This window comes from Pantherophis guttatus, chromosome 1, assembly GCF_059756535.1.
Source record: "Pantherophis guttatus breed Tessera chromosome 1, ASM5975653v1, whole genome shotgun sequence".
In the NCBI taxonomy this organism is placed as follows: Eukaryota; Metazoa; Chordata; class Lepidosauria; order Squamata; family Colubridae; genus Pantherophis; species Pantherophis guttatus.
This window is the reverse complement of record NC_142063.1, coordinates 317,957,391-317,969,002: the sequence shown is the minus strand read 5'-3', so window position 1 is coordinate 317,969,002 and position 11,612 is coordinate 317,957,391. Positions and strand designations below refer to the sequence as shown.

Sequence of the window (11,612 nt, the reverse complement as noted above, 5' to 3'; positions counted from 1 at the left end):
AATAGACTTCAGCGGCCTCTTGCTTGGGAGACCTGAAAGACCAGGTTAGAGATAACATTATCTATGTGGTTTCTAGGTGTCAAAAATGGCACATATAAATAAATCAATTATTTGCTTTCTGGAAGAAATATTTTTATTCTGGGTAGTTGCTGATAACATTCAAGCCTGAATGAGTTGTAGCATGATTTATGTAGAACTACTTTCTTGTCCAAATATTTTGATTTTAATCTGCCTTTAGATTCGTTTTAATCTGCTTTCTAATCAATGCATAGTGGTGTAGTGGTTAAAATGCAGTGTTGCACGCTAATTCTGCCCACTGCCAGGAGTTTGATCCTGACCAATCAAGGTTGACCCATCCTTTCATCCTTCTGAGGTTGGTTAAATGAGAACCCAGATTGTTGGGAACAATAGGCTGATGTTGTAAATTGCTCAGAGAGTGCTGTAAAGCACCATGGTGTGATATATAAATCTAAGTGCTAGCTAGTGCTATTAAGGTTCTGATATTTCTATTTGTCAAATCGCTAGAATAGTTAATTAGTACAGAATTCAATATCAATCAAACCCTGTGATGCTTGAAGTTCTCTCAAGTTGGCCAGCGTGAAAGCATAACTGTGGAGCATTGTTCTCATTGTTGGATAGGCTAGCTCTTCAGGGCCCATGGGAACTCCAAGTCAGTATATCCGTCCCTGATAAGGTCCTAATTATCCAAAACAATAGGTTCCAGACTGATTTCCTCTTGCATCTATTGAACAAAACCCCTGGTCATTGGGGTCAGGAGAATGGTGCAGGTAAGATCCCAGGATGCCCTGGCCAGGGTGTTTGATCATCTGATTCAGGACATATTTGAATTACTGATATTATTTGAAGTGTCTTTCACAGTCACAATTACTACAACCACTAGAACAGGGACCCAATTTATGAGTCCCCTCTGCTAAGGAGGTCCATCTAGTTGGACTAAGAAAAAGGGTCTTCTCTAAGGTGGCTCTCTTCCTGTGGAACATCATTCCCATGGAGATAAGATTGACCCCCACTTTGACCCACCTTCTCAAGGTCCTGAAGACTGATTTTACCAACAGGCCTGAAGACCCCAGAGTGAGATGGAGCCTATCAAGTAGCTTATTTGTTGGTTGTCACAGGGTGTGTGTGTATGAGATTATTGCTTTTTATTGCTTCTATATTGATCTTTTATCCTTTTAAGCCACCAGAAGCCACTGAGAGTGAGTTGGGCAGCCACAAAAAAAATTCTTAAATAAGTAACATTTCTTCCACTACCCTGTATGCCTCCTGTTTTTCCTTGGCAGTTTTAGTCAACCGAAACCCTCAAACACACTTTTGAAAGCAATTTCAATAAATAAATAAAAACCAGCACACGTTCACTGCAAGTTTGCTTGTATTCAAAAGCGGCAAAAGTTAAGATTTTTCAACATCTCTGTTAAATTTGACTTTGGTAGAAAAGGTGCTCCAAAGCTTGATGAAGAGCAGTTTGGATGAGCATTAAAGGAGTCAGAATTGCAAGAAGCAAGAGGTAACAGTATTCTTTGGTCCAATTTCTCAATCCTGGAAGAAGCAGCAGTAACTGCATCATCTCCTACAAAAAGATGATGAAAGTAACATGATACAATTGTATAATATATTCAAAATTCGGATCTTGATTGCATTAATTGTTTGCAAAATGTTAAAGAATTACACTGTAATGATAGAAAATTAATAGAATAGAATAGAATTCTTTATTGGCCAAATGTGATTGGACACACAAGGAATTTGTCTTTGGTGTGTATGCTCTTAGTGTACATAAGGAGAATAAAATACATTCTTCAAGAATAAAACTTTGATAGTGAAATCCTAGTGAATGTGAGCTTAAATGGTGGACCTTGGGATGCTCATTTCTATTCAGTCAACCTACCTGACAGGTATATTATCAGATTAAGATGTTTCAGTTCGGCGGATCCTGTAGAAAATATGACGTATATTTTCTTTAAAAAGTCTTGCTTGTTAGAGTAGTACTACCATTGTGTTATTATTCATATGAAGAACAAGGGCTAGTGAATTGCTATTCCAAAAGTTAGAAATTATGTAAATAAAAAAACTGAAATACAGAACAAATAACAGGATCCCAGTCTCCATCAATTCATGACCAGATATTTTTTTTTCATGCATGAAATTTAGACTCACGTTTTACAGCATGGAATCTCGAGCTTGATAGGTGCCTGGAGGAGATGGCAAAATTATGTAAATAAAAAAACTGAAATACAGAACAAACATCTTAGCCTGATTCTAATAGGACTGTGTTGAAATTGCATGGGAAGATTAAACATTCTCTTCTCTGACATCTACAGCTTGTATTTACCTACCACCCCTTGCACTGTAAAAGATGGCTCTCAGTTTTAGCAATGGAAACTTCCCCAAGTGCAAATAACAGAGTCCCAGTCTCCATCCATTCATGACCAGAGATTTTTTTTTTTCATGCATGAAATTTAGACTCACCTTTTCCAGAATACAAACTCCAATTTGATCGGTGCCTCCAGGGCAACGAAGAAGATGGCAAAATCCACCTTTATTGCTGCATTCCGGAAACCCTTGCATGGCACCTGAAATATATATAAAAATGGGCACAGCTGAAAAGAATATCTGGATGTCTCCTCCATATGTTGGTAATTTTCCCCCTTTCAGATCAGGAAGCAATTCATCTTTCCTTCTTGATCTGCCTGCGGTCTATGCCATTTTAAATGTATCTACATGCATTTAACACATTTAAGGAATGCGGTGGCTCAGTGGCTAAGATGCTGAGCTTGTCGATCGAAAGGTCGCCAGTTCAGCGGTTTGAATCCCTAATGCTGTGTAATGGGGTGAGCTCCTGTTACTTGTCCCAGCTTCTGCCAACCTAGCAGTTCAAAAGCACGTAAAATATGCAAATAGAAAAATAGGGACCACCTTTGGTGGGAAGGTAACAGCGTTCCGTGCACCTTTGGCATTTTGTCATTCCGGCCACATGACTACGGAGACGTCTTCAGACAGCACTGGCTCTTTGGCTTTGAAACGGAGATGAGCACCACCGCCTAGAATTGGGAACAGCTAGCACATATGTGCGAGAGGAACCTTTACATGCATATGCTGAAAATCTATGGCATCACAAAAAATACACAATACAGTCAACACTGATAGCTGGGGCATTCTTCAATTGACTCTTATGCCTATTCCTGCAGGGATCCCCAATCCCCGGACTGGCACCGGTCTGCCACATGCCAGAAACTAGTCTGCGCAAACAAGCGAATCCCCATCTGCGGGATATAGGCAGCACACAAAAACCATGCCCCTCCGGTCCACAGAAAAACCTCTCTCCATGGAACCAGTCCCTGGTGCCCAAAAGGTTGAAAGCCACTGTATTACTGCATTGGGAGAACCAGGGAAACCAGCTGATATCCAAAATAAAAATTGTTTTATTTAACTCCTAGTGGGCTAATCAGATAGGACAATATGAAAACCAAGTGATTTAATGTGCATCTGCAGCAGCGCACAAGCTGGGCAAGTATGTCTGTTTATGTACTGGTACTATATATAAATAAACATGAAGAAAGCGTGGGGAATATCATTTCAGCCCTGAACTACAAATAATATCCTTTGTTGGTACATGAAAAAAGGACTGGAAATAAAGCTTTGCTAGTCCTTTATTAAAGTTTATTTGCTTGTAATGTCTGCCCCAAAGTCCTCGTTTCTGCCTCCTTTTCTTATTTTTACAACTGAAAATGAAAACAGGACACACTGCATTGAACTGTTGTTTCTTTTTCAGAAAAAGTAAGGACTGAGCAATGTTGCTAAATTTATGAGTGACATCTGCGCAACAAATTCCCAAAGCCTATTCTTTAAGGAACTGATAGGCATCTTTTCTGTACTTTTATGCAGGTACTAAGTTATACAGAAGAACTGTGACAGCTTAGTTTCTTAGAAAAGAAAATAAGAAAAGAAAAGTAAATGTATTTCTTGCTGTTATGCATATCTTACCTGGCAAAGGTAGGCAGACAAGAAGGGCAATTCCCAATAAAAGGTAATAGAACTTCATCTCAAGGCTGTTTGGGAACTGGTATTAGATCTGGAATGGATCACAGTCTATATTTATAGGGCTGTTAGGACTGTTATTACTGTTGTGAAATGTTGAACAATTGCAAATATGAAATACGTTGCTTTAATGGATCTTGCATAAGACATTTCTTTTCACAGTTTAATATTTTTATTGGATCATTTTTTTCCACTTGAAGCCCAAAGTTCAGAAGCAGTCCATGTGGGAACAAAAGTACTTATATTCTTTTCTTTAATCAAAATGGTCAATTTAGCCGTTTCTGCCAACTCCATCAGCTTCTGTAGCCATTCGTCCACAGTGGGAATTGAAGTGTCCTTCCATTTTTGTGTGTATAATAATCTTGCTGCTGTCAAGATATATAAGATCAAAGTTACATTTTTTTCCTCCAAGTCTTTTTCCATTAAACCCCAAAGAAAAGTTTCATTTTTATTTCGTTTTAAGAACTTTCTTAAATTAGAATTATAATATGAACCTTACTCCAAAATTTCTTTGCTTTATCACACGTCCACCATTAAAGTTCCTTCTTTGCTATTTTTGTCAGTTGGAATATTACTTTTTCTGGCATTCCAGGAGAATCAGGGTTATAGTTCAAGGTACCGGTACCTCGGGCTTCCGGTCTGGCTTCCGCTGCCGCCAGATGGTCCTTTGAGACCGCCAGCCCCGAAGCCTGTAAAGAGCTGCCTTTACACCTGAAAGGTGGCTCGAAAAACTCCATTTCCTGACGGAAATGTGAGTTAGAGCAGGCGAGGGCAGGTAGAGCCCTCTGCGAAGTCTCCAGAGTTTTTTTTTAACTCTTGGGGACGAGCAGGTAGTGGCTCCCTATTCCTGCTCGCCGTTGCTCCGGGCTTTGGGAGGACTCTGCCTTTTTTGCAGAGCAAGGCACTGGAACCGGATCGAACAACGAATTTAACAGATGGATTATTTAAAAAAAAAGATGAGACTTGGACTTGGGACCTAAACTGCAAGTATCCTTAAAGAATTTATACGCATTTTAGAGTGAAAAAAAAAGAATTTTTTTTTTAAAATGGCGACCGCTGAGGCTTGGGAAGTAGAAGAAAGCCGAAAGTGAGAGTCATTCCGTAATAGCTACAAAGTAGCGGAATATATAGTGCTGGCTACAATTTGGAAGAAAAATAGTTATTTTAAGTTCCTTTCTTCTTGGAGATTTGTACTTGATCTTGTTTGGGGAAGTTTTTCTCTTACTAAAAAAATAAAAAGAGTTTGCTGTCAGGATGGCGTTAAAACTTATAAAGCCTGATAGACAAGCAGTGGGGGGGGTGCTCCCCCACTTACAATTGTCTGAACAAGCTTTGAGCCTACAGACTCTGCAGAATGGTTTTAACTTAAAAGAATTTCTTCAGGAGGAAATGGCAAAATATTATGAGACAGTGAACCAGAAATTTGAAAAATTAAGGCAGGAAATTAAAGAAATGATACAACTAAAGTATGATAATCTGCAATGAAAGATTGTAACAGTGACTAATGGTTTTTCAGAAGTTGTTATAAAGTTGGACACAAATATTAAATTACTAGAGTGTAAAATGGAGGAAGTTGAAGATAAGATTTATAATTTGGATAATAAAATACAAAGAATTGAAAATGATTTAACAAACATTCAAGACAATAGTTTAGAAGTAAAGTCTAAAAAGGAAGCTGGTCACGTGATTTATAATGCAGAAGATATAAAGCAAGGAATTGAAAGAGAAGTTGTAATGATGCAATACAGGCTTACAGAATTTGCGATCAGAATGAGAGGTTTACAGGAAAATAACTGTGATGATTTAAGAAAAACATCTGCTCAAGTTCTGGCTGGGATCTTAAAGGTTCATCCTGAGGAGGTATCATGTAAAATTGACAAGGCCTATAGAGTAAATTCTTGGATTGCAAAGCAAAGGCAATTGCCTAGAGATGTGGTGATATACTTTACAGATAAAGAAATAAGAAATGATATTGTGCAAAAATCCTTCAATTCTACTCCACAACTGTATGGGAGAAAAATTTGAATATTTAAAGAATTGCTGCCTAAGATGTTAAGAGATAGAAAGAAATTTGGACTTTTGGTGACTGAGCTAAGAAAACAAAATATTTTATTCAGGTGGGATGCTCCAGTGGGTATAATATTGAGATATCAAGGAGAAAGATATCAATTAAATACTGTTGAAAAAGCGGAAGAATTTTACTACAAGGTCCTTAAAAAGCAAAATCAACAAGAGATAGAAACTCAAGAAAAGCAGAAGGAGATGGAAGTAATGAAGAAACAACAAATTACAGAGGTCTCCACAGATGAGTCACTTCTGGATTCTCTCTCAGAGGTCTCAGCTGGACTATTTAATATAAGAGAGGCGGTTCCGGATTCTAATGTAATGACTTATCAAGACACAAACCAGCATCGAAATCTATCAGTTGATATACAATTTATAGAACCAGAAAGATTTAAGCCACAAAAGCAAAACCAACAAGATCAAGTTATAGATCAGTATGAAAACCAAATAGTTGATACACAATCTACAGAAAGGAATTCAGGACGGAGATTTAACCCACAAAAAGTCAAGAAAAGAAGAAGCAGGTCTCACAAAAACAAAAACTTTTAAACTAAACAACAGTGTAATGCCAGTTATTTAAGAGATGATTGAATATATGAAAAGATAATGGGCAAAGTATTGGTTTATTTTATCCTGAGGAGAATGACAGACCTCTGCAGTGCTGAACTTTGGGGATGAGAAAAGGGCCTTAAATTGAATGGATTGGAAATATCTTTTTTTGTTTTTTGGATTTCTTGATAAATATATTACGTTTATGCTGAGTTATATGGCAAGAGAGTTACTGGATTGGGGCACGCAGAAGATCTGGTTGTTACCCTATTATGGTGGTTGGAATTAATAATCTGGACAAAAGACACCTCTATAGACATTATATGGAATATAAATATAAAGTCACTCGGGTGGTTGTTTTTTTTTTTTTTTTTAATATGAAGATATTTGTTACTGATGGGGGCAGATGGTAATTGAAGATACCGAAAATATTGTTGGAATTTGGATGTGATGTTACCCTAACATGGGTGATGGAGTTTATTATCCAGCTGAAAGACGTTACAGAAGATATTATATGGATTACAAGTTTAAAGTCTTTATAGGATTTTATTTACATAAGGGAATTTTTTTTTCTAGTGGAGTAGGCAGAAGAATAAAGATATTAAGAACAATTAACTATGGTAGTCTTGTAGGAAAGTGGGTGGAGACAGATTAGGTTACTGATTGTTTAGCTTAAAGAAAAGGGATATTATGTTTAGATGTGAATGTATGTAAAAGATTTGAGTTAAGAGATATAACGATGGGGGGAAGGAAATGGGTAGCTGAATTGAATGAATGTTAAATTAGGATTTATTATATAGTTTTATAGTGGAAGGTTGCTTTGAAATGTTATATTAATATATATAAAAGATTTGACTTAAGAGATATATGTATGGGGGGTAGTAATAATGTTATAATAGAATGTCACTTTGAAATGTATAGTATAGTATAAGGGGGATATGATAATTTTATTAAAAAGAAAGGGTCAGCATAGGGGGATGGAGTAAGTGGATGGTAAAGTATTATATAATCTGTTATGAATTTGGGTTTTATTATGAAGAAGTCACAGGGGGAGGGGAGGGGGAGGGGGGGTTAGGGAGGAGGGGGGGAAAAGGGGGAAAAATCTGTATTTGAAAAACTTTTTCAATAAAAAAAAAAAGAAAAAAGATACCGGTACCTCTTGCTCTCCCTGGATTCTCTTTCCATAAAATGAAACGAACCAAATATCTGAGTATTGTGGAGATACTTCTTGAACAAGCTCCTAATACTGGCCCAGAATTGCTGCCTCCTGGTACCCCTTAGAATTTGAGATGGCATTTACTTTGGTTTCTGCTTTTCCCAGGGAACATACAGGTAATCAAATGTAATTCACTTGAATTACATCACTATATTCATGATATTGCTTTCATCTCATTTCAACCCATGAATGTGGCTATCTGAAATGTTCTTTTCCCTCTTCAGTCTTTAAATGATATTTTGCCCTTAAACTGATGTCAAGTCATGACAGACTGAAAGCACGAAAAATGTAGAATGTGACTGTCAGTACCAATACCAGCATAACGGAGTTGGAATCTTCTACTCCAAGCCCCTGTTCAAGCAGGAGACCCTATACCATTCCAGACAAATGGTTATCAAACCTCCAGTGATGGAGCACCCACAACTTCTGGAGGCAAGCAATTCCAGTGATTAATTGTTGTCTGGAAATTTTTCCTTAAATCTAGGTTGGTTCTCTCATTGATAAGTTTTCATTCATTGCTTCTAGTCCTGCTTCAGGTGCTTTGGGAAATAGGTTAACCCTGTCTTCCTTGTAACAGCACCTTAGATATTGGAACACTGCTATCATATCACCCTAATCCTTCTTTTCTTTAAACTAGACAAACCCAATTCCTGCAGCCGTTCTTCATATGTTTTAGCCTTCAGTCCCTAATCATCTTTGTTGCTCTTCTCCGCACTCTTTCTAGAATCCCAACATCTTTTTTATATCATAGCGACAAAAACTAGATGCAATATTCGAGGTGGTTTTACCAAAGCATTATAATGTGGTACTAACACTTCATGTAATCTTGATTCTATCCCTCTGTTAATGCATCCATTGGACCTGATATAAGAAATTGCAGGATTAACTTTAGAGTGTGCCAGATGCTTTCTCTATGTACAAATATATTTCCCCACTTTAACATTCAAGATGCAATTCCGTTTGTTAAACTGGTGTTTTTTGGACTTGGCAACATTAAGAAGCTTGCAGTTCAACTCCTAGAATTCCACAGCTATCTTAAAGTTGCCATGTTTGAGAAACTCTGCTTTTTATGCTTGTAGGAAATCACTTGGATTTTGCCAAGATCCATTGATTAAACTACTACTATATGCTAATACTGATAATTGAAAGGGCCCAGGCAAGACAAGACCTTCTGATGGCTAGGCTGTTTTTTTATTGTCCCCAGTATGTATGTAACTATGATCTGCTTAATTAGGCATTTTTGACAAGGTTAGAATTCTCTGGATAGACATAGTTCATGTTTATAAAATCACATCTTAGAAGCCACGAAGGTTACGTTGCAGACACAGCCTAAACTGAAACTAACATACATACTATGGTTCAGCATGCTATATTACTAGTTTTCAACCTCAGCTATTGATTACAGCTCTATGTGTGATATCATGGTTGTGTTATGTTCGTCACTATACCTTATAAAGCAGTAGTGGGTTCCTCTGACCTTCGCTACTGGTTCAGAACCGGGAGCGTGCGCACACATGCGCTTGCTTTGCTTGCGCACGTCCCTCCTGTGTATCCGCAGAACGTCGGTGGGCGGTGGGCGAAGCCTACCACCGCCACCACTACCAGTTTGCCCAAACCGGGGAGAACCGGTAGAAACCCACCACTGTTATAAAGACAAAGTCAGGTGGTGAAAGTGAACTACAGTAGTGATTTAAGACACAGGAGGGAGCAATCTGCAAGGTCAAAGCAACCTTTATATTTATAGAGCCAGTTTCTAAGTTTGCTCTCCCAATAAGTTTAATTTCTAAGTTTAGAGCCCAATAAGTTCTAAACACAGAATTTTAACTATTTCTTGGAAGAGAAAAAAGGAACTTTTGAAACAAGCTTTTTACCCTTCCTTTTTCTTTTTATATGCAAGTCAAGAAAGAAAGCACACCCATATTCCTTCCTCCTCCCTTTTGCCCACAAGAGCAACCCTGTGAGGCTGAGGGAATGCAACTGGTCCAAAATCACCCAACTCATTTTTCATGCCTAAGCAGGGCTATAACTGACAGTCGCCTGGTTTCAGGGCCAACACCTTAACCACTACACCAATCTGGCTCTCACCTAATAGGGATGGAAAGAAATGGGCTATATTATGTACTCTCCTTCCATAGAGAGAAGGCACATCCAACCATAAAGGAAGGAAATATTGCTTATGAGATGTTGGCTTATTTCACTTATTTTTTTTTATTGAAAAAGTTTTAAAACAAACACAATTTCCCCACAACCCTCCCTCCCAACCCCCCCCTCCCCCTCCCCGACTTCCCAGAGCAGAACACAAGGTATTTCTATTGACCTTTAACAATAAACTAAATTGCATAACCAATCATTAAACTAACACCCCCTTAAAAAAAAATTCTTAACCCCCCATGTATAAAATCCTATTTCTTAAACATAAAACTTCTAATATCACTTATATAACACTTATACAAATAAAAGAGATCATTCATAAGCTATTTGATATTTTTTGGTCTGATACTTATTTTGTATATAGTCAATCCATCTTCTCCAGTCCTGTATATACTTTTCTTGTGTGTGATCCTTCAAATATGCTGAAATTTTAGCCATTTCAGCTAAATTAGTTACTTTCAATATCCAATCATCAATAGTAGGCAAAAAGTCCTTCTTCCAATGTTGTGCTACCAACAATCTTGCTGCTGTTATCAAGTTCAAAATCAATTTAGTCTCTACAACTATACAGTCCGTAGTTATACCCAGTAAGAACAACTGTGGAGTAAATTTCAGTCTCTTTTTAAGAATATTCTGCATCACCCACCAAATCTTTATCCAAAATGCCTTGATTTTTCTACAAGTCCACCATATATGATAATAAGTTGCATCATCACAGTCACAACTCCAACATTTAGCTTGCACATTAGGATACATACATGATAATTTTTTGGGACCTAAGTGCCATCTATAAAACATTTTATAAAAATTTTCTCTTAAATTTTGTGCTTGTGTAAATTTCACATTTCTAATCCAAATCTTTTCCCAAGTCTCCATCATTACTGGCTCTTGAAAATTTTGTGCCCATTTAATCATACAATCTTTAACCAGTTCCGTCTCAGAATCTATTTCCAATAAAGCATTATACAACCTTTTAATATGCATTTGTTTTTGATCTCTAATTTGTTTTACCAAATTCTCCTCATTTTGCACAAAGCCAGTTTTTTGGTCTTCCTTCCATCTAGCTTGAAGTTGACCGTACTGAAACCATGTATAAATTATACCTTCTTCTCTCAGCGTATCTAGAGATTTAAAATACATTACCCCCCTTTCCATAATAAGAAGCTCTTTATAGGTAATCACCTCCTGTTTTTGTTCTATACTTATATTTTCTATTGCATGTCTAGGATTTGCCCATACAGGTATCTTATAATTTAATTTATATTGATATTTTTTCCAAACCCTCAACAAAGCATTTCTTAATATATGAGCCTTAAATACTTTATCCACTTTTTTATCATATAACAGATAGGCATGCCATCCATATAACAAATCATAACCTTCTAAATTCAAAATTCTCCCCTCAGTTAAATTAAACCAATCACTAATTTGTGATAAAACCGCTGCTTCATAATATAATCTTACATTAGGCATTTTGAGACCCCCTCTTTCACGTGTATCTTGTATAATTTTCATTTTTATTCTGGGTTTTTTCCCAGCCCAAATGAAAGTGTTAACACCTTTCTGCCATTCTCTCAAA

At 37.2% G+C, this 11,612-nt stretch overlaps 1 long non-coding RNA gene across 1 annotated transcript; it reads right to left on the bottom strand.

The window, feature by feature from the left end:
• Positions 1 to 1,879: 1,879 nt before the first annotated feature.
• On the bottom strand, positions 1,880 to 2,989 carry LOC117656783 (uncharacterized). The gene is made up of 4 exons (XR_009622984.2): positions 2,932 to 2,989; positions 2,485 to 2,588; positions 2,173 to 2,207; positions 1,880 to 1,948 (listed from the first exon to the last, which is right to left on the bottom strand). It is a non-coding gene; the product is annotated as an uncharacterized LOC117656783 (long non-coding RNA).
• Positions 2,990 to 11,612: the final 8,623 nt, after the last annotated feature.